This window comes from Oncorhynchus kisutch, linkage group LG2 (assembly GCF_002021735.2).
Source record: "Oncorhynchus kisutch isolate 150728-3 linkage group LG2, Okis_V2, whole genome shotgun sequence".
Lineage (NCBI taxonomy): Eukaryota > Metazoa > Chordata > Actinopteri > Salmoniformes > Salmonidae > Oncorhynchus > Oncorhynchus kisutch.
The window spans coordinates 41,596,435-41,618,253 of NC_034175.2; the positions used below are offsets into that span (position 1 = coordinate 41,596,435).

The 21,819-nt window shown below is 41.1% G+C and overlaps 1 protein-coding gene across 4 annotated transcripts in view; it reads left to right on the top strand.

Annotated features, from left to right (window-relative positions):
- Window positions 1-1,111: 1,111 nt before the first annotated feature.
- Window positions 1,112-21,819, top strand: part of LOC109866085 (protein TANC1) — a 267,888-nt gene continuing 247,180 nt past the window's right edge. For 3 of the 4 annotated variants that reach the window (XM_031794469.1, XM_020454642.2, XM_031794474.1), the window contains exon 1: window positions 1,124-1,202. The gene's annotated coding sequence lies outside the window, so the exon portion shown is untranslated. Of the gene's footprint in view, window positions 1,203-21,819 lie in introns of all 4 variants that reach the window. The other variant, XM_031794472.1, reaches the window with a different exon arrangement.

Sequence of the window (21,819 nt, forward strand, 5' to 3'; positions counted from 1 at the left end):
TGCTGAGCTGCAGACAGACGGTGCATTTCCCTGGCAATGACTTCCCAGCCATCTGACAGGGTTGATTGCTTCTATGACATCTGCTGTACTGCTGAGAAAACATGAGTCCAACAATAACCCTGCCTCACACAGGGGAGGAGGAGTTGAGGAGAGATGTAACCAAAATATGTGCTGTTTCTTAATCATATTCTGTTATATTTTAATAAAACATTTCTGTTCAAGAAAATAATTATAGGAATGACATTGTTATAAACAATATAAAAACCAATGCCTAATATAACTTCTAGTATCCATTGTGGTGTACAGGCTACTTCTGTGGTTGTTTGTCCTTGTATATTCTACTTAAGTTTTTACACCAGGATGGGCCACGTGTATGGGTGTGACAAGGAAGTGGGAATACATTTTTTTTGCTTGTATTTAACCTTTATTTAACAAGGCAAGTCCGTTAAGAACAAATTATTATTTACAATAATGATGCTGGGCCAATTGTGCACCGCCCTATGGGACTTCCAATCACAGCCGGATGTGATGCAGCCTGGATTCGAACCAGGGTGTCTGTAGTGACGCCTCTTGCACTGAGATGCAGTGCCTTAGACTAATGTGCCACTCGGGAGCTTCCACATAAAAAAACATGTTTTAAAAGTTGCAAATTTTTTATTTCAGACCTGTCCCTTCCGTCCTGAAAATTGAAAATACTTGAAAAGACAGTTGATTGAGATAGCAGTTTGTGCCTCACGGTGTCGCCATACACCTGACTATAATGGTATAAAAAGCAAGCCTAAAGCACTTGTAATTTACTTCACATTAAATATCACTCAATGAAACACTAATCCAGCAATCTTCGTTCAGCAAGTCATTTTACACCACATCAAATACGTTTCGCAAATGTAATGTCTGTCGGCCTACATAGAATAAACGTAACAACAACAAAACAACAGCAAAGGGCTTTGTTAATGCGCATCACTACTGTACTTTGATTAAATACGATTATGCACTTTAGGCATGCACTATGCATGGTGGTCTGCATGGTTACCAGTACCGTGCACTGCAGTCGATGCGCAGTTGCGCGCACGACCAAGGTTATAAATGACCTCATGGAGAGAGGGAGGAGCTCGCGCAGTACCTTTGGTCCATCAGAGGATTCATGTGGAGTTAAGCCGTTGGAAAACTTTTCCTACTGAGATATCCATGACATTTCCCAGGTAAATATTTTGACTCAAGTTCAGTGTGTTCGTCTTTAGAGAAACTATCAAGTACAGCTTGGACTGTGTTTAGTTAGGTTTGAGGAGAGAAAGTAGACTAACTTAGCGAGCTATTTGGAGAGTTTAGTTTCGGCTTTTCTCAGGCTGTCTAGTGGAGGAAGAGTTAGCAAGGAGGATGAATACGTTGGAAACGTGTTTGACTGGAAGCGCTGTGAGTTCACATTGAAGAAAGAAACAGAGCGTTAAATAAACATGTCTATTGCTATTATGCGGGAAGTGTGTTTAATAGTGAGCGATAGGGCCTCACTTTAAAATCAATTATTTGTTGAGCAAAGTGTGAGGGGAGGTTCTTGTGAAAGTGCGCTCGTTGACAGCTCGAGCTTTAAGTCAAACTGTTAAGTCTTAACTAAAATCTTTAGACATTTCTATTGAGTCCAACCATAGCTTAAACGTATGTTCAAAAACGTTAGCTGTGCAATTTGTCAGGGTTTGTCGCTGTTATCAGGCCACTCAGAACCTTGCTGAACTAAATCCGGTTGTCCTTATTTGATTTTATAGTCTCACGCTGAAATTGCCGCTCATTTTGGCGTGCTTGGGAAATGTGTAAACTGTCAGCAATGCATTCCTACAAGAGACAAAAAAAACAACAGCTGTTGGCTTTGCTACTACTAGGAATAACATGTAATGGTATAGTAACACGTAAGTTACACACAACGAAAACCATTATTTGACCAGATACCAATTAATTTAAGTACAGTATAGACGAATTATATTTTTTTAAATGTAAAACACCACACACTGTGTGCCATAGTAACTAGAATAACAGGTATCCCACCCCTTTTTAACCCTATTCTCAAAACCTTCCATTTTACCATACTGTTCTTGTGTTGTTACACCTCTATAATAAAACCAAGTAGGTTTATGTGGGTTATTCCCGTGTTTATTGTGAGAAACTAACTTGTTACCATACCATTAACAATGCTATTGCACTTCATTATATTCTGTAATGTCAAGTGCTAAAATGATATCCTGTTTTTAATGGATCAGAAATAGTTTATTACATAGTAATGTGGTCTTGTTTGATGCTTGAAATGTATATGAGGTGGTGGTTTTGAAGTCAAGACTAGAGGTCGACCGATTATGATTTTTCAACACCAATACCGATTATTGGAGGGCCAAAAAAGCCGACACCGATTAATCGGCCGATTAAATTTTTTTTGCAATTTGTAATAATGGCAATTATAACAATACTGAATCAACACTTATTTTAACTTAATATAATACATCAATAAAATCAATTTAGCCTCAAGTAAATAATGAAACATGTTCAATTTGGTTTAAATAATGCAAAAACAAAGTGTTGGAGAAGAAAGTAAAAGTGCAATATGTGCTATGTAAGAAAGCTAACGTTTCAGTTCCTTGCTCAGAACATGAGAACATATGAAAGCTAGTGATTCCTTTTAACACGAGTCTTCAATATTCCCAGGTAAGACATTTCAGGTTGTAGTTATTATAGGAATTATAGGACTATTTCCCTCTATACCATTTGTATTTCATTAACCTTTGACTATTGGATGTACTTATAGGCACTTTAGTATTGCCAGTGTAACAGTATAGCTTCCGTCCCTCTCCTCGCTCCTCCCTGGGCTCGAACCAGCAACACAACGACAATTAGCGTGCGCTAACTAGCTAGCCATTTCACTTCGGTTACTAGAGCCTCATCTCGGGAGTTGATCAAATTGAATTCATAAACAGCGCAATGGTTGACGCACTACGAAGAGCTGCTGGCAAAATGCACACAAGTGCTGTTTGAATGAATGTTTACGCGCCTGCTTCTGCCTACCACCGCTCAGTCAGATACTTAGATACTTGTATGCTTGTATGCTCAGTCAGATTATATGCAACGCAGGACACGCTAGATAATATCTAGTAATATCATCAACCATGTGTAGTTAACTAGTGATTATGATTGATTGTTTTTTATAAGATACATTTAATGCTAGCTAGCAACTTACCTTGGATTACTGCATTTGCGTAACAGGCAGTCTCCTTGTGGAGTGCAACGAGAGAGAGGCAGGTCGTTATTGTGTTGGACTAGTTAACTGTAAGTTTGCAAGATTGCATCCCCCGAGCTGACAAGGTGAAAATCTGTCGTTCTGCACCTGAACAAGGCAGTTAACCCACCGTTCCTAGGCCGTCATTGAAAATAAGAATATGTTCTTAACTGACTTGCCTAGTTAAATAAAGGTATAAATTATTATATATTTTTTTAAATCGGCAAATCGGCGCCCAAAAATACAGATTTCCGATTGTTATGAAAACTTGAAATCAGCCATAATTAATCGGCCATTCCGATTAATCGGTCGACCTCTAGTCAAGACCCAACCCATATGCAGTATACTTGCTCACCCTTGGTTTGAGTCATGTTGAAGTAAGTTTGTTCTGTGTTTACATAAGACACTTCCTTGCTTTTTGGAACTCATGTAAACCTCAGATGCTTTAAAAAGTTATTGTAGTTCTTTCTGAAACGTTCTTCATGCTGAAAGGTCTGTTTCCATTTTGATGAAAAGGGGCAGATTTATTGAATGAACATAGCATGTCCTCACTGAACTTTGTGATGGTAGGCTACCTGGAAAGTGCTTTGAGTCTGACACAAAGTTCAGATGAATTCAAACCATTTGGTTGTTGTGACCTTCTTAGTCACTACAGTTCAGTTGACCTTACATATGATAAGGTAAAAGCTTGTCTCTTCTCTATTAAACATTTCTATATCCATAACCTTTAGAGTTAGCCTATTATCCATTTCACAATCATGACATCAAAGCTTAAAAATATTTCCAGCTCCACAACAGGTGACTGACTGCAGCTGACAGGTGCTTGCTTGTGATGACTGGACTGAAGTGTGCACTGTCATAATAGTTTATCTGAAGAAAACAAATGTTATAAGTCATTTGCAAAGTTACTGTATGTAGCCTTTAAAGTGCCGAGGAGGTCTGTAGTCACAGTAGAGAACCTGGTTCCCATGGTTCATAGCCAGTTACCCAGTAACAAGGGAGTGGAACCAAGGAGACAATTTGGGGGTGAGGAGAGAGTCAATGGAGCCACTGACCTGACAGTGTTCAGGCCAGGATGTCCAAACACTGTCCACATTATGTAGCAAATTATTCTACCACATTATGTGGCACATTTTTCCAGTAAGAAGCAGCAATATTGAATGTCTACTGACATGAAGAGTTTCATTGGGTTTAAAGGACCCTCATTACCAGAAAATTGTTCACCAGAATTGTTTTGTGTCGCAAAAACAGGGAAAGTGTGCTGTTTGTTTTCAGAGCTCTCCGTGTGAGTTGGTTTTGTAAAATGAAATGTTATTGGAAGGATTCTCCGTGAACCTGGTTGTGCGCTAATGCCGGTGTAAAGATATGGGTTGACACTAGGGCTGTGATGGTCATGGAATTTTGGTTGACGGTCAGCCAAATGACCATAATAACTGTTAGAATAGCACATTTTCTCCTCTCACTGCGAGTGTACCCATGAGTTTACCAGTTAAATTACCAGGGTTGCAGGTTCCAAGCCAGTTCTATTCATTCTATTTCTATATGTGCTGCTGCTGCATTGTGGGGGGTGTTGCCTAGGCAACCGAAGACTCCTTTGCTACAACACCTTGCTTGTTTCAGCAAGGAGCAACAAAGTTTCATCAAGGTGAGAAGCATGCATGTTACTGCAGAAACAGACTCAAATCAAATCAATTGTTATTGGTCACGTACACATGGTTAGCAGATGTTATTGTGAGTGTAGTGAAATGCTTGAGCCTATATATTTATAAGAATGTATAAATATATGGATGAGCAATTTCAGAGTGGCATAGGCATATGCAATAGATAGTATAGAATACAGTATAAACTGTACGTAATGCAAGATATGTAAACATTGTTAAAGTGGCATTATTAAAGTGACTAGTGTTCCATTTATTAAAGTGGCCAATGATTTTAAGTCTGTATATAGGTAGCAGCCTCTCTGTGCTGGTGATGGCTGTTTAACGGTCTGATGGCCTTGAGATAGAAGCTGCAGTCTCTTGGTCCCAGCTTTGATGCACCTGTACTGACCTTGCCATCTAGATGATAGTGGTGTGAACAGGCAGTGGCTCGGATGGTTGTTGTCCTTGATGATCTTTTTGGCCTTCCGGTGACATCAGGTGTTGTAGGTGTCCTGGAGGGCAGGTACAGATGATGCGTTGTGCAGACTGCAACACCTCTGGAGAGCCCTGCAGTTGTGGGTGGTGCAGTTGCCGTACCAGGCGGTGATACAGCCCGACAGGATGCTCTCAACTGTAAAGGTTTGTGATGGTTTTAGGTGACAAGCCTGAGGTTGAAGAGGCACTGTCTGTGTGGCTGGACCGTTTGTGTTTGTCAGTGATGTGCACCCCCGAGGAACTTAAAACTTTTCACCTTCTCCACTGCTCTACCGTCGATGTGGATAGGGGGGTGCTCCTTCTGCTGTTTCCTGAAGTCTACGATCATCCCCTTTGTTTTGTTGACGTTGAGTGAGAGGTTATTTTCCTGACACCACATTCCGAGAGTCCTCACCTCCCTGTAGGCTGTCTCGTCGTTGTTGGTAATCAACACTAATACTGTTGTGTCGTCTGCAAACTTAATGATTGAGTTGGAGGTGTGCATGGCCACGCAGTCATGGATGAACAGGGAGTACAGGAGGGGGCTGAGCACGCACCCTTGTGGGGCCCCAGTGTTGAGGATGAGCAAAGTGGAGATGTTGTTTCCAACCTTCACCACCTGGGGGCGGCCCGTCAGGAAGTTCAGGACCCAATTGCACAGGGCGGAGTTGAGATCCAGGGCCTCAAGCTTAATGATGAGCTTGGAAGGTACTGTGGTGTTGAATGCTGAGCTATAGTCAATGAACAGCATTCTTACATAGGTATTCCTCTTGTCCAGATAGGATAGGGCAGTGTGCAGTGTGATGGCGAATTCATCGTCTGTGGACCTATTGGGGCGGTAAACAAATTGAAGTGGGTCTAGGGTGACAGGTAAGGTGGAGGTGATATGATCCTTGACTAGTCTCTCAAAGCACATCATGATGACAGAAGTGAGTGCTACAGGACGATAGTCATTTAGTTCAGTTACCTTTGCGTTCTTGGGTACAGGAACAATGGTGGCTATTTTGAAGCATGTGGGGACAGCAGACTGAGATAGGTAGAGATTGAATATGTCCGTAAACACACCAGCCAGCTGGTCTGCGCATGCTCTTAGGACGCGGCTAGGCATGCTGTCTGAGCCGGCAGCCTTGAGAGGGTTAACACGTTTAAATGTTTTATTAATGTCGGCCAAGGAGAAGGAGAGTCCACAGTCCTTGGTAGCTGGCCGCGTCGGTGGCACTGCTATCCTCAAAGTGGTCAAAGAACGTGTTTACCTTGTCTGTCAGCAAGACGTGGGTGTCCGCAACGTGGCTGGTTTTCCTTTTGTAGTCCGTGATTTTCTGTAAACACTGCCACATACGTCTCATGTCTGAGCCGTTGAATTGCGACTCCACTTTGTCTCGATATTGACGTTTTGCCTGTTTGCTTGCCATGCAGAGGGAAAGACTACTCAGTTTGTATTCTGCCATATTCACTTCACCTTGCCATGTTTAAATGTGGTGGTTCGTGCTTTCAGTTTTGTGTGAATGCTGCAATCTATCCACAGTTTCTGGTTAGGGTAGGTTCTAATAGTCACAGTTTGTACAACATCTCCTATACACTTCTTGATAAACTCAGTGACCATTTCGGTGTACACTGTATATAATATTCTCGGAGGCTACCCGGAACATATCCCAGTCCGCCTGCTCAAAACAACCTTAAAGCGTGGATTCCGATTGGTCAGACCAGTGTTGAATAGTCCTTAGCACGGGTGCTTCCTGTTTGAGTTTCTGCCTATAGGAAGGGAGGAGCAAAATGGAGTCGTAGTCAGATTTGCCGAAAGGAGGGCAGGGGAGACCCTTGTATGCATCCCAGAAGTTAGACTAACAATGGTCCAGTGTTTTTCCAGCGTGAGTGCTACAGCCAATATGTTCATAGAATTTAGGTAACCTTTTCCTCAAATTGACTTTGTTAAAATGCCCAGCTACAATAAATGCAGCCTCAGGATCTATGGTTTCCAGTTTGCATAAAGTCCAGGGAAGTTCCTTGAGGGCCGTCGTGGTATCGGCTTTAGAGGGGATATACACTGCTGTGACAATAACCAAAGATAATTATCTTGGGAGATAATACAGTCAGCATTTGATTGTGAGGAATTCTAGGTCTGGTGAACAAAAGGACTTGAGTTCCTGTATCAAATCAAATCAAATTGATTTATATAGCCCTTCTTACATCAGCTGATATTGTCACGCCTTGGTCTTAGTATTTTGTGTTTTCTTTAATTATTTGTTCAGGCCAGGGTGTGACATGGGGTTATTGTATTGTCTTATGGGGTTTTTTGTAGGCATTGGGATTGTGGTTGATTAGGGGTGTGTCTAGTATAGGCTTGGCTGCCTGAGGCGGTTCTCGATCAGAGTCAGGTGATTCTCGTTGTCTCGGATTGGGAACCGTATTTAGGTAGCCTGAGTTTCACTTTGTATTTCGTGGGTGATTGTTCCTGTCTCTGTGTAGTTTCACCAGATAGGCTGTAATTAGGTTTCACGTTCCGTTTGTTGTTATGTATTTATCAGTTATTTCATGTATCGTTCCGTTTTTCTTCATTAATGATCATGATTAACCACCACGCTGCATTTCGGTCCGACTCTCTTACAACAAACGAAGAACGCCGTTACAGATATCTCAAAGTGCTGTACAGAAACCCATCCTAAAACCCCAAACAGCAAGCAAAAATAAACAAGCAAGCATAAACTACTGCAGCATAAATACTGGAGGCTGAGACAGGAGGGGTCAGGAGACACTGTGGCCCCATCCAATGATACCCCCGGACAGGGCCAGATAGGCAGGATATTACCCCACCCACTTTGCCAAAGCACAGCCCCCACACCACTGATAAGTTGTATGTTGTTACAATTACACCATAAGTCATTAATTATGAAACATACACCCCTGCCCTTCTTCTCCTCAGAGAGATGTTTATTCCTGTCGGCGCGATGCACTGAAAATCCAGGTGGCTGTACCGATTCCGACAGCATATCCCGACAGAGCCATGTTTCCATGAAACATAATGTTACAACCCCTGATGTTTCTCTGGAAAGCAATTCTTGCCCTGATCTTGTCAACTTTGTTATCGAGGGATTGGACATTAGCGAGTAATATACTCGGATGCGTTGGGGGTGTGCGCGCCTCCTAAGTCTGACTAGACGACCTCTCTGACTCCCTCTCCTCCGGCGGCGTTGTTTTGGGTTGGCCTCTGGGATCAGTTCAAATGCCCTGTGTGGTACGAAGAAATGGTCCGCTTCGAGAAAGTCGTATTCCTGGTCGTAGTGCTGATAAGTTGACACTGCTCTTATATCCAACAATTTTTCCCAGCTGTATGTAAAAACACTTAAGATTTTCTGGGCTAATAATGTAATAAATAATACATGTCCTCACAAATCCCGTCTTCAGTCAACTGTTTAAAAAATATATATATATTATTATTTTTGTTTTAAACGGTTATTTATTTTCATGACTGTCTTCCTCCATAATCGTGGGTTATACAGTAATTGTGCCAGCTCTAGTTGACACCAATAACAAATGTGGCAGAGGGTTGTCAGTAGAGGTCGACCGATTAATCGGAATGGTCGATTAACTAGGGCCGATTTCAAGTTTTCATAACAATCGGAAATTGGTAATTTTGGATGCCTATTTAAAAAAAAAAAAAAAGTTTTACTACACCTTTATTTCATCTTTATTTAACTAGGCAAGTCAGTTAAGAACACATTCTTATTTGCAATGACAGCCTAGGAACGGTGGGTTAACTGCCTTGTAGAACGACAGATTTATACAGAACGACAGATTTATACCTCGTCACTTCAGGGATTCAATCTTGCAACCTTACGGTTAACTAGTCTAACATCAATCATAATCACTAGTTATAACTACACATGGTTGATGATATTACTAGTTTATCTAGCGTGTCCTGCGTTGCATATAATCGATGCAGTGCGCATTCGTGAAAAAGGACTGTCGTTGCTCCAACGTGTACCTAACCATAAACACCAATGCCTTTCTTAAAATCAATACACAGAAGTATATATTTTTAAACCTGCATATTCAGCAAAAAGAAATCCAGGTTAACAGGCAATATTAACCAGGTGAAATGGTCACTTCTCTTGCGTTCATTGCACACAGAGTCTGGGTATATGCAACAGTTTGGGCCGCCTGGCTCATTGCGAACTAATTTGCCAGAATTTTACGTAATTATGACATAACATTGAAGGTTGTGCAATGTAACAGGAATATTTAGACTGATGGATGCCACCCGTTAGATAAAATATGGAACGGTTCCGTATTTCACTGAATGAATAAACATCTTGTTTATCGAGATGATAGTTTCCTGATTCTACCATATTAAGGACCTAAGGCTCGCATTTCTGTGTGTTATTATGTTATAATTAAGTCTATGATTTGATAGAGCAGCATAACTGAGTGTTGGTCGGCACCAGCATGCTCATAAGCATTCATTCAAACTGCACTTTTGTGTGTTTTGCCAGCAGCTCTGCTGTTTATGACTTCAAGCCTATCAACTCCCGAGATTAGGCTGGTGTAACGATATGATGTGAAATGGCTAGCTATTTAGCGAGGTGCGCGCTAATAGCATTTCAAAGGTCACTCGCTCTGAGACTTGGAGTAGTTATTCCCCTTGCTCTGCATGGGTAATGCTGCTTCGAGGGTGGCTGTTGTCGTTGTGTTTCTGGTTCGACCCCAGTTAGGAGTGAGGAGAGGTACGGAAGCTATACTGTTACACTGGCAATACTAAAGTGCCTATAAGAACATCCAATAGTCAAAGGTATATGAAATACAAGTGGTATAGAGAGAAATAGTCCTATAAATCCGATAATAACTACAACCTAAAACTTCTTACCTGGGAATATTGAAGACTCATGTTAAAAGGAACCACCAGCTTTCATATGTTCTCATGTTCTGTGCATGGAACTTAAACGTTAGCTTTCTTACATGGCACATATTGCACTTTTACTTTCTTCTCCAACACTTTGTTTTTGCATTATGTAAACCAAATTGAACATGTTTCATAATTTTTTTGAGGCTAAATTTATTTTATTGATGTACTATATTAAGTTAAAATAAAAGTGTTCATTCACTATTGTTGTAATTGTCATTATTACAAATACATTTAAAAAATCGTCCGATCTGCTTTTTTTGGGGTCCTCCAATAATCGGTACCGGCTTTGAAAAAATCATAATCGGTCGACATCTAGTTGTCAGTCCACCCTCCATAGGCTTGAAGTTGAGTGGGATGTTTTTTGTTTGTTTGTTTCAAACAGAAAATTAATAATGTGTAATCACACTCCCATCCTCTGTTTGCAAAAGGGGTCTTGTGTTTTATTCAGATTTATCTTACATTTGTATGTGTATAAATACAATGCCATTTTAGGGAAACCCCCTCTTTATCTCTGTAATCTGGTCTCCTTCACCACCAGCAGTTACCATACCAGGTCTGTTAGGTGGTTGCTACTTAAAGACCCCAGGACATTTCCAGTATTAGGCAAGGCTGCCTTCTCGTCTTGTGCACCAGAGGCATGGAATAGTCTACTGTCCATGCTTCATCTAGATATGTGAGTGCCACTGAATTAATTTTAAAATATTGATGGGATACTCTGTTACAGAGAGTAAATGCTTTTTTTTAAGGCTGAATCATCTTGTTGGGGTGGCAGGGTAGCCTAGTGGTTAGAGCGTTGGACTAGTAAACGGAAGGTTGCAAGTTCAAATCCCCGAGCTGACAAGGTACAAATCTGTCGTTCTGCCCCTGAACAGGCAGTTAATCCACTGTTCCTAGGCTGTCATTGAAAATAAAAATTTGTTCTTAACTGACTTGCCTAGTAAAATAAAGGTAAAATAAAAAAATGGTTGTATATTTAATTCTGTAATCTGTTGATTGTCACTGCCTTCTTGGCCAGGTCTCCATTGAAAAATAGGCTGGGTGTAAATGGGCTTTTCCTGGTTAAATACAGCCTTCCCAGAAGAGTGGCCAATGATTTTGGAATGAGATCTTCTATGAACAGCTGTCCACATACTTTTGGTCATGTAGTGTAACTATACATTATTATTTGTCTGTCAAAGGATTCTCTCACAGTTAATAATAGGAAGCTAACAATATATCATCATTTCATCCTTGGTTCTTGTTGCTATGATCTGCTCAGTTCAGCTGACAATGGCTAGGTCTAATCTTCAAATTGTACACAGGCTATTACATTCACCAGTATCTAGCCTATAGGGTACAAGGCATTGTGTAATTGCATGTACAATTTCTCAAGGGTTCAAAGCAGTTTGTATGTATCGCTCGCCTTAGCTCTTTTAACACCACCATTTAATTGCCCTGCTTCCCTCTCAGCATCAATTAAAATGTTACAGAATGACAGATGCATATTGAGTTGCCTTGCTAGATTGCTGGAGGATTTGGTTTCTGAACAGGAGAGCAGCTCAGGCAGAGAGAAGAGAGAGAATGTGCAAGCAAACAAAGCTACTGTACGACCCTGTGAAATTTCAGTGACCTCATTAGCTCACTGAGAACATCCAGTTTAGAAACCACAATTATTTGGGTCTGCCAAAAGTTTTATGATTGCACCATTTAATTAACACATTTGACTCAATGAGGCATTCCATCGAACTGACATGGTAATAATTCATTCATGAAAGGACTCTCATAAAAACCCTCAGTGGGCTACAATACTGTATGAGACTCCAAGCCTGTGTGAGTGCAACCAAATGTGTATGTGTTTTAACTTTACCTCCTGATGAAACAGCTGTTATTGATAAAAAAAAAACGTGTTAAGTATTTAGAAAGCTGCAGAGAGAAATGGAAGGTTAAATTGCTGTGTTATGGCCAATGTTCCCTCTAAGCTGCAAGCGCGCACAACTCCCCTCGGACGGTGCAGAGGAAATGTCAGCTGCGCAGAGAAGAACGAGGTTGAACTTCACTCAACTTTCTAGTTTTCCCCTTTATTAAACACTGTCAACATATCGCTCTACTGTGGGAATTGAATCAGTGCAATATTATACACTTTCAATGTGCCATACCGAAACAAAACAAACTATGCAAGATTTAGTATGCAATAGAGGTCAACGCCGATACCAATTATTGGAGGAGCAAAAAAGGGCGATACCGATTAATATTTGTATTTATTTATTTGTAATAATGACAATTACAACAATACTGAATGAACACTTTTATTTTAACTTAATATAATACATCAATAAAATCAATTTAGCCTCAAATAATAATGAAACATGTTCAATTTGGTTTAAATAATGCAAAAACAAAGTGTTGGAGAAGAAAGTAGAAGTGCAATATGTGCCATGTAAAAAAGCAAATGTTTAAGTACCTTGCTCAGAACATGCGAACAAATGAAAGCTGGTGGTTCATTTTAAGAAGAGTCTTCAATATTCCCAGGTAAGAAGTTTTAGGTTGTAGTTATTATAGGAATTATAGGACTATTTCTCTCTATACCATTTGTATTTCATATAACTTTGACTATTGGATGTTCTTATAGGCACTATAGTATTGCCAGTGTAACAGTATAGCTTCCGTCCCTCTCCTCGCCCCTCCCTGGGCTCGAACCAGGGAAACATCGACAACAGCCACCCTCGAACCATCGTACCCATCGCTCCACAAAAGCCGTGGCCCTTGCAGAGCAAGAGGAACAACTACTTTAAGGTCTCAGAGCGAGTGACAACACCGATTGAAACGCTATTAGCGCGCACTCCGCTAACTAGCTAGCCATTTCACATCAGTTACACCAGCCTAATCTCGGGAGTTGATAGGCTTGAAGTCATAAAAAGACAGTGCTTTTTTTTGTGAATGTGCTTGTTAAATCATCACCCGTTTGGCGAAGTAGACTGTGATTCGATGAGAAATTAATTAACAGGCACAGCATCGATTATATGCAACGCAGGACAAGCTAGATAAACTAGTAATATCATCAACCATGTGTAGTTAACTAGTGATTATGTTAAGATTGATTGTTTTTTATAAGGTAAGTTTAATGCTAGCTAGCAATTTACCTTGGCTTCTTGCTGCACTCACGTAATAGGTAGTCAGCCTGCCACGCAGTCTCCTTGTGGAGTGCAATGTAATCAGCCACAGTCTGTGTCCAAAAATGCAGATTACCGATTGCTATGGAAACTTGAAACCGGCCCTAATTAATCGGCCATTCCGATTAATCGGTCAACATCTAGTATGCAAAACTAACTGTGCAAGAGATTGTCTTGTAGGCAGAGTGCATTGGAGTAGGATTCTATTGCATTGACAGGCACTACTCAGGCCGATACTCTACACAGACTGGTGCGCCATAACCAATCATTGCTGCAGTAGGCCTACAGTGAATTCGGAAACAATTCAGCCCCCATGACCTTTTCCACATTTTGTTACGTTACAGCCTTATTCTAAAATGGATCAAATTATTTTGTTTTTTTACTCATCAATCTAAACACGATACCCCATGTAGAAATGTAGAAATAAAAAACCTTTACTCAGTACTTTGATGAAGCACCTTTGGCATCGATACTGCCTCGAGTCTTCTTCGGTATGACACTACAAGCTTGGCACCCCTGTATTTGGGGAGTTTCTTCTCTGCAGATCCTCTCAAGCTCTGTCAGGTTGGATGGGGAGCGTGGCTGCACAGCTATTTTCATGTCTCTTCAGAGATTTGCGATCCGGTTCAAGTCTGGGCTCTGGCTGTGCCAATCAAGGACATTCAGAGAATTGTTCTGTAGCCACTCCTGCATTGTTGTGGCTGTGTGCTTAGGGTCATTGTCCTGTTGGAAGCTGAACCTTGGCCCCAGTCTGAGGTCCTGAGCACTCTGGAGTAGGTTTTCATCAAGGATCTCTCTGTACTTTGCTCCGTTCATCTTTCCTTGGATACTGACTTGTCTCCCAGTCCCTGCATGCTTCATCGTAGGAATGGTGCCAGGTTTCTTCCAGACGTGATGCATGGCATTCAGGCCAAATAATTTAATCTTGGTTTCATCAGACCAGAGAATCTTGTTTCTCATGGTCTGAGAGTCCTTTTAGGTGCCTTTTGGAAAACCCCCAAGTGGGCAGTCACTCTACCATAAAGGCCTGATTGGTGGAGTGCTGCAGAGATGATCGTCCTTCTGGAAGGTCTGTGCCTCCTTCCCCAGATCTGTGCGTTATTTGTAACTTATTTTGTACATAATGTTTCTGCCACCGTCTCTTATGACCAAAAAGAGCTTCTGGATTTCAGGACAGCGATTACTCACCTTGTACTGGACGAACAATTTTTCTTTAACGAGTCGGATGCAAAGGATTTACTTCAGAGGGAGGGAGGAGGTCAGAGACCTTGCAGTGTGGTGCCAGGATAACAACCTCTCCCTCAACGTGATCAAGACAAAGGAGATGATTGTGGAGTACAGGAAAAGGAGGACCGAGCACGCAGCCATTCTCATCGACGGGGCTGTCATGGAGCAGGTTAAGAGCTTTAGGTTCCATGGTGTCCACATCACCAACAAACTATCATGGTACAAACACACCAAGACAGTCGTGAAGAGGGCACGACAACGCCTATTCTCAGGAGACTGAAAAGATTTGCCTCATATCCGCAGTTTGGCAACTGCTTGGCTTCCGACCGCAAGGCACAACAGATGGGATGTGCGTAGGGCCCAGTGCATCACTGGGACCAAGCTTCCTGCCATCCAGGACCTCTATACCAGGTGGTGTCAAAGGAAGGCCCTAAAAATTGCCAACGACTCCAGCCACCCTAGTCATAGACTGTTCTCTCTGCTACCGCATGGCAAGCGGTACCGGAGCGCAAAGGTTAAGGGCTTGTAAGTAAGCACTTCAGTGTAAGGTCTACACCTGTTGTATTCGGCGCATGTGGCAAATACAAATGTATTTAATCATATTGACAGGTGTGTGCCTTTCCAAATCATGTCCAATCACTTGAATTTACCACAGGTGGACTCCAATCAAGTTGTAGAAACAGATAATGGATGATCAATGGAAACAGAGTTCACCCGAGCTCAATACTGTGCCAAATTATATGTGAAGAATGCAACAAAGATGCAGAATCATTTGACCAGGTGCATAAAGTTCCCTCAGCGCTCACAACAAGCAACCTCTGACAAAAGTCCCTCTACTTCTATTAGAGGTTTAAATGATGAACCTTATCGATAGCAACAGCTCATGGTCCTCCAGGAATCAGAAGTTTTTTTGACTCAATAGAGGAAGAGAAATGCTGATGAATGTCTTGCTCGAGCTGTGTATGCAACTGGTTCACATCTGATGCTCACAGGCAATGTGTATTGGAAGAGATTTCTGAATGTTTTTCACCCAACATACACCCCTCCAACCAGACATGCTTTATCTACTAATTTGCTGGATGAAGAGTTCAAAAGAGTTCATGTGAAGGTCAAGCAAATCATAGAGAAAGCAGACTTTATTGCAATCATCTCTGATGGGTGGTCGAATGTTCGTGGGCAAGCCATAATTAACTACATCATCTCCACCCATCAACCAGTATTCTACAGGAGCACAGACACAAGGGACAACAGACACACCGGTCTCTACATTGCAGATGAGCTGAAGGCAGTCATCAATGACCTTGGACCACATAAGGTATTTGCACTGGTGACAGACAATGCTGAAAACATGAAGGCTGCATGGTCTAAAGTGGGCACGAAGCATTGAATCTGCTCCTCAAGGTCATCATGGCCTGAAAACAATGGATACACTCTACAACAGAGCCAAGGAAATGATTAGGTATGTGAATGGTCATCAAGTTATAGCAGCAATCTACCTTACCAAGCAATGTGAGAAGAATAATAGCACCATATTGAAGATGCCCAGCAACACCCGTTGGGGTGGTGTTGTCATCATGTTTGACTGGAGGGGAAGGAGTCTCTCCATGAAATGGCAATATTACAGTCTGCCGATATGGACAGCCCCATCAAGAGGTTCCTCCTAGATGATGTATTGTGGGAGAGAGTTGTTAGCAGCCTGAAACTCCTGAAACCTATAGCAGTAGCCATTGCACGGATTGAGGGAGACAATGCCATCCTGTCTGATGTTCAGGCTCTGCTTGCAGATGTAAGAGAATAAATCCATACTGCCCTGCCCACTTCACTGTTGCTCCAAGCAGAGGAAACTTCAGTTCTGAAGTTCATCAAAAAGCATGAAGACTTCTGCCTGAAGCCCATACACGCCACAGCGTAAATGTTGGACCCCAAGTATGCTGGCAAGAGCATCCTATCCTGTCTGGTGCAGAGATCAACAAGGCCTATGGTTTCATCACTACCGTTTCTCGCCACCTTGGCCTGGATGAGGGCAAGGTTCTTGGCAGTCTGGCGAAGTACACTTCCAAGCAAGAGCTTTGGGATGAATATGCAATATGGCAGTCGTGCCAACATATCTTATCCACCTGGTGAAAGGGACTTTGTGGATCTGCACGCAACAGGCTGACCGAATCAAGGAGTGAAAAATTGGTGGCCATCCAGGCAAATTTGAGGCTTTTTGAGCCTGACAATGAGCCAACCTCAAGAAGTATGGAACTTGACAGTGAAGATGAGGCCTCAGAGTGATGTTAAAGAGGTGGACATTGAAGAGGTCCAGGGAGAAGACATGGAAGCCTGAGAGGAAGACTTAGCCAAAGCTTTAGTTTCTAGACTATCATTTTACAGATATATGTTGAAAACATTTTTGGGAGATGCGATGGATCATTGGGGATCATTCAATATTCCCTTTCTTTTGTTGTTCAGTAAAATCATCTCATGTGAAGAGTCAACTAATTTAATTGAAGTTTGATTCATAACTACATTTTTACATTTTATTTCTATTGGAAGGATTTAATCATTTGCAATTATGTCTACTAATGATAAGGTAAAAGGTTTATGTTTCTGTCTCCAAATTATATGGTAAGTATATCAATGCAAAAAACATATACATTTAAATGGTATTAATATTAATTCCCATATATTCCTGTTAATTCCCATATATTCTAGTTAATTCCCACGGAAAGTTTCCACCCCTGAATATTCCCCAAAATGTGCAACCCTAGTCACAACGATTCATCGATACGTATGCTACGATACTGGTAAAGTTGTCTTGCACACCTACAGTGCTGGTTATTAACAAAACCTAGCTAGCTCATGGATGCAAACAATGTTCTTCCCATAAAACATAGAAAAACAACATAATCTGTTTCAGTAGCTATTGTTAGCTAGCTAACTATATAGCTAGGTGTCATCATCTAAAATAACCCTAATTTTTAAAACAGTTCTTATTTGATTAATGGTGGTGTTACCCATCTTTGTGAATCTAGCCACAATACGGATTAAGCCACAATATTGGACTTTGCGGTTAGCCTTCAAAATAAAAGTATATCATTGACAGTGATGCAAATGCATAGAAATAGTATAATTATGCCATAATTGAATATATCATACTAAACGAGTTTGGAATGTTGATATATAAAATCAACAAAAGACAATAATTTGTTAATTTGACAAAAATCTGTTGAAATCTCACTGGATGTATTATACTTTAGAATTGCATTGAGTACATACTTATTTCACTGTACAGCCTTACCTATGGATTGTGGATCAATGACATGGGGTATCAGTCTACTCAGTGACACCCAGAGAGCATTAGCATCGTAACTCTTATTATGGGACTCTGAAACAACTGTGAATTGTGCCACATTTATTGTCAACCTATGTGAATTGAACACTATTCTTGAGGAAAAACAATACTGCATGGATGTTTTGTAGTCTGATAACTCTGAGGAGGATGTTGGGAAAAAATATATTGGGTATTGAGTAGACTGATACCCCATTTCATTGATCCCCAGTCCTTAGTAAGCTGTACAGTGCAATAGGAATGTCAATACACACAATAGGTTGACTGGGCAGGTGATTTCACACAGTCCCAGTCCCGTGATAAGAGCTACAACTTTAATATTTGCATAAACTCTTCACAATTGTGGTCTGTGGGTGTCACCGAGTAGACTGATACCCCATTTCATTGTTTCACATACCAACCTGGCATGATTCAACCAGTTGTAACCTTCTGCATCACTTTCAAAGAGGTACTTTTATTTTGAAGGCAAACAGCAAATTCCATTGTTGTACCTAATCCTTATTGTGGCTAGCTTCACAACCATAACCCGGTCAGGTCGAGCCTCACTAGCCAGATGAAGCTAGCTGGCTGCTTATAATGTTAGCTTTGGGCAACAGGGTTAAGTAGCTGGCTAGCTATTTATTTTCATGAACTGAAATTCAATTTCAATAGGTGAAAACAATACTTACTCACAAGGATTCCTAAATCATTGCTAAGAATAGTGAAAATTACTGCAGTTTTTACTGGTTATTGTTTTCAGGCTGGTTGTATTGGTGCTAGCTAGGTACCAAGCAAATGCTAGCTAGCTACCCCACAAGTTGCGGTCAAACAAATAAGGCTTTATTACCATTGCGGTATTGTAAACACATCGTTCGTGGCCGGTGTTTGCTTGTTTGCAGACTTTTTGTACCGCTTTGACAGTGCTACTGATAGTAGTGGTGGTGCTTGGCTTGCACATGCAAATTCAGAACACACAACATTTTATACTAGAACTGTGTTATTTAAAGTGTCAAATTAAAATCTTATTTAATATGTTAAATGGTGTTATTGTCAAATAGTGTTATTTTACGTGTATCTTTTTTGACACACAAAGACCCAAACGTAGTTCCATTGTATGTCGTGAAGCTAATAGCAGTGTGTAACTCCGGTAGGGCAACATCTGAACAATAGTGCACTTGGTAACGTTACCGGTGCTCGTCCAGTCGCGAAAGCCAACATCATCCACGACAGAGAACGGTTGATTGTCAAGGGCAATGAATTCAATTATCTTGGCGTTAATGAATTTCACCTTTGAATTGTCTCACTCTTTCAGATGACTGCTCGACTTGTTGACTGCTCGATCCACACAGCATACATTGTGGTCTGGGCTAGGTTAGGAATGCTGTGTTGCAGGTGTAGCGCAAAATGTTATGTGAAGTCATTACGTCATGTACCTACGTTATATAGGTATGCACATCTGCTTTGACATAATTTTTTCACACCGGTGTTAAACTAGACATCGGCCCGATACCGATGTTGGCATTTTTAGCTAATTTCTGCCAATTCCGATATGTTCACCGATATATTGTGCATCTCTAGTAACTACAATGTTGTTGATCCATCCTCAGTGTTCTTCTATCACAACCAATAAACTCTGTAACTGTTTTAAAATCACCATTGGCGTCGTGGTGAAATCCCTGAGCAGTTTCCTTCCTCTCCGGCAACTAAGTTAGGAAGGAGGCCTGTATCTTTGTAGTGACTGGGTGTATTGATACCCCATCCAAAGTGTAATTAATTATGTCACAATGCTCAAAGGGATATTCAATGTCTTTATTTTACTCATCTACCAATAGGTGCCCTTCTATGCGAGCCATTTGAAAACCTCCTTGGTCTTTGTTGTTGAATCTGTGTTTGAAATTCACTGCTCGGCTGATGCTCGATGTCCATCAGATGCATATGCGTTTGTTTTGTCGGATGTCTAGCCCGCATTTTTAGTACATGACACACATGTGCTTCGCTTTTTAACAGGCTAAAAGCTAGCTAGTTGGAGTCTGTGTGTGTACTTTTGATTTGTACCATGGCACAGAAAAGTAACACAGCCTAGTCGGGCACCCCAAACGTAGCACTGCGGACTGCTCCATTAACAATACATTACTTCCGCCGGAATGCAAAGAGTTTGATGCTTCTGGTGGACATGAGGTGTGAACACTATTATTGCACACAAGAGTGAGTCCTTGCATCTTATTAATCACATTTTAATTCCTGAACTTTAGGCTTGCCATAACAAAGGGGTTGAATATTTATTGACTGAAGCCATTTCAGCGTTTCATTTTTAATACATTTGTAAAAAATAAATAATAAAAAGTTCCACTTTGACATCATTGTGTGTAGGCCAGTGACAAGAAATTAAATTAAATAATTTAAAAATTCAACCTCTAACACAACAACATGTGGAAAAAGGAAAGGGGTGTGAATACTTTTTGAAGGCACTGTAGCTAACAACCTGGTAACTTGACAGTAGATCTAGGCATATTTGATGGCCACAGGAATAATTAAAAGGGTCAGCTACTCATGAACTGTGTTTTGGTGTAGTACATGCGCAGAATGTTTAGAAAACGGGAACAAGCAACCAGGGGATGGGGCAAACAGGGCGCCAGGCCACTGGTTTCCCCCCCGTGATATCGCAATACTACTTGGTATCGTGATACTTGGCCTGGTATCATATCATTAGAAATATTTTATTATCATGACAACACTACATGAGAGCAGAGGTTGGAACCAAAATAATTTTCCAATCAATTAATTCAGAACAGAACCACTAAGTTCTGAACGGGTTCAAACCAGTTCTTTCTGTTCCTTTTTTAACTTGTGAAATCAACAGTATTTTGCTCATTAAATTACTTCAGCAATCAGTGTGGATAGAGCAGGCAAGCTAGTTGTTTACATGCATAATGAACAGACAAGTGTAGCCTTTGGCGAAAGATGCGACAGAAATTATGTAGGTGGGGAGAAAGCGAGAGGGGGTTGAGGAGGAGGCTTGAAATGCTTGACATCTTATGACATGCATTATCTGAATTAGGTCCACAGAATTATACCTAGCATGAGCGGCTTCAATTATGGAACTTTATGTCCTTTGAGCTAGCAAGCTAACAAACTTGTGTGTGCACAGCGGCACCAGAATTTAAAACACATCTTACCTTTTTGTTGTTAATAACTTCAACGTGAAACGTGATATCTACACTCTTAGAAAAAAAGGTGCGATCTACAACCTAAAAGGGTTTTTCGGCTGTCCCCACAGGACCCTTTTTGGTTCTGGGTAGAGCCCTTTTGGTTCCAGGTAAAACTCCTTCGGGTTCAATGTAACACCTTTTCCACAAAGGGTTCTACATGGAATCCAAAAGGGTTCTACCGTGAACCAAAAAGGGTTCTAGCTGGAACTAAAGCAGGTTTCTCCAATGGGGACAACCGAAGAACCCTTTTGGAACCCTTAACTAGCATTGAAAAAGTTCATCCATTCTTCTCTAGCTAATAAAAAAATCCTTATCCCTATCTTCTGAATCATGCTTGTAATGTCAGTACAGTAGCCTATGCTTCGGAGGGACAGGTATGCTTAACACACGCACACACACAGGCAAAGATTTTCAGCTGGCAGGCAAACACTGGAATACATTTCTGAGTGACAGAGTGAGGGCTTTGCGTATGCACTTTGTTGTGTATTTTTGTGGGACTAGAAAAAATGCCTGGAACGTAAAATAATTATATTAACCGGTTTCCATGCTTTTAAAATAACGGTTCTGTTCCGGAATAGGGTGGATCACTTGCGTTCCCGGTTCGGTTTCTGTTTTTTGAAAATGTTTGTTATTTTCCAGCAGTTTTCGGTT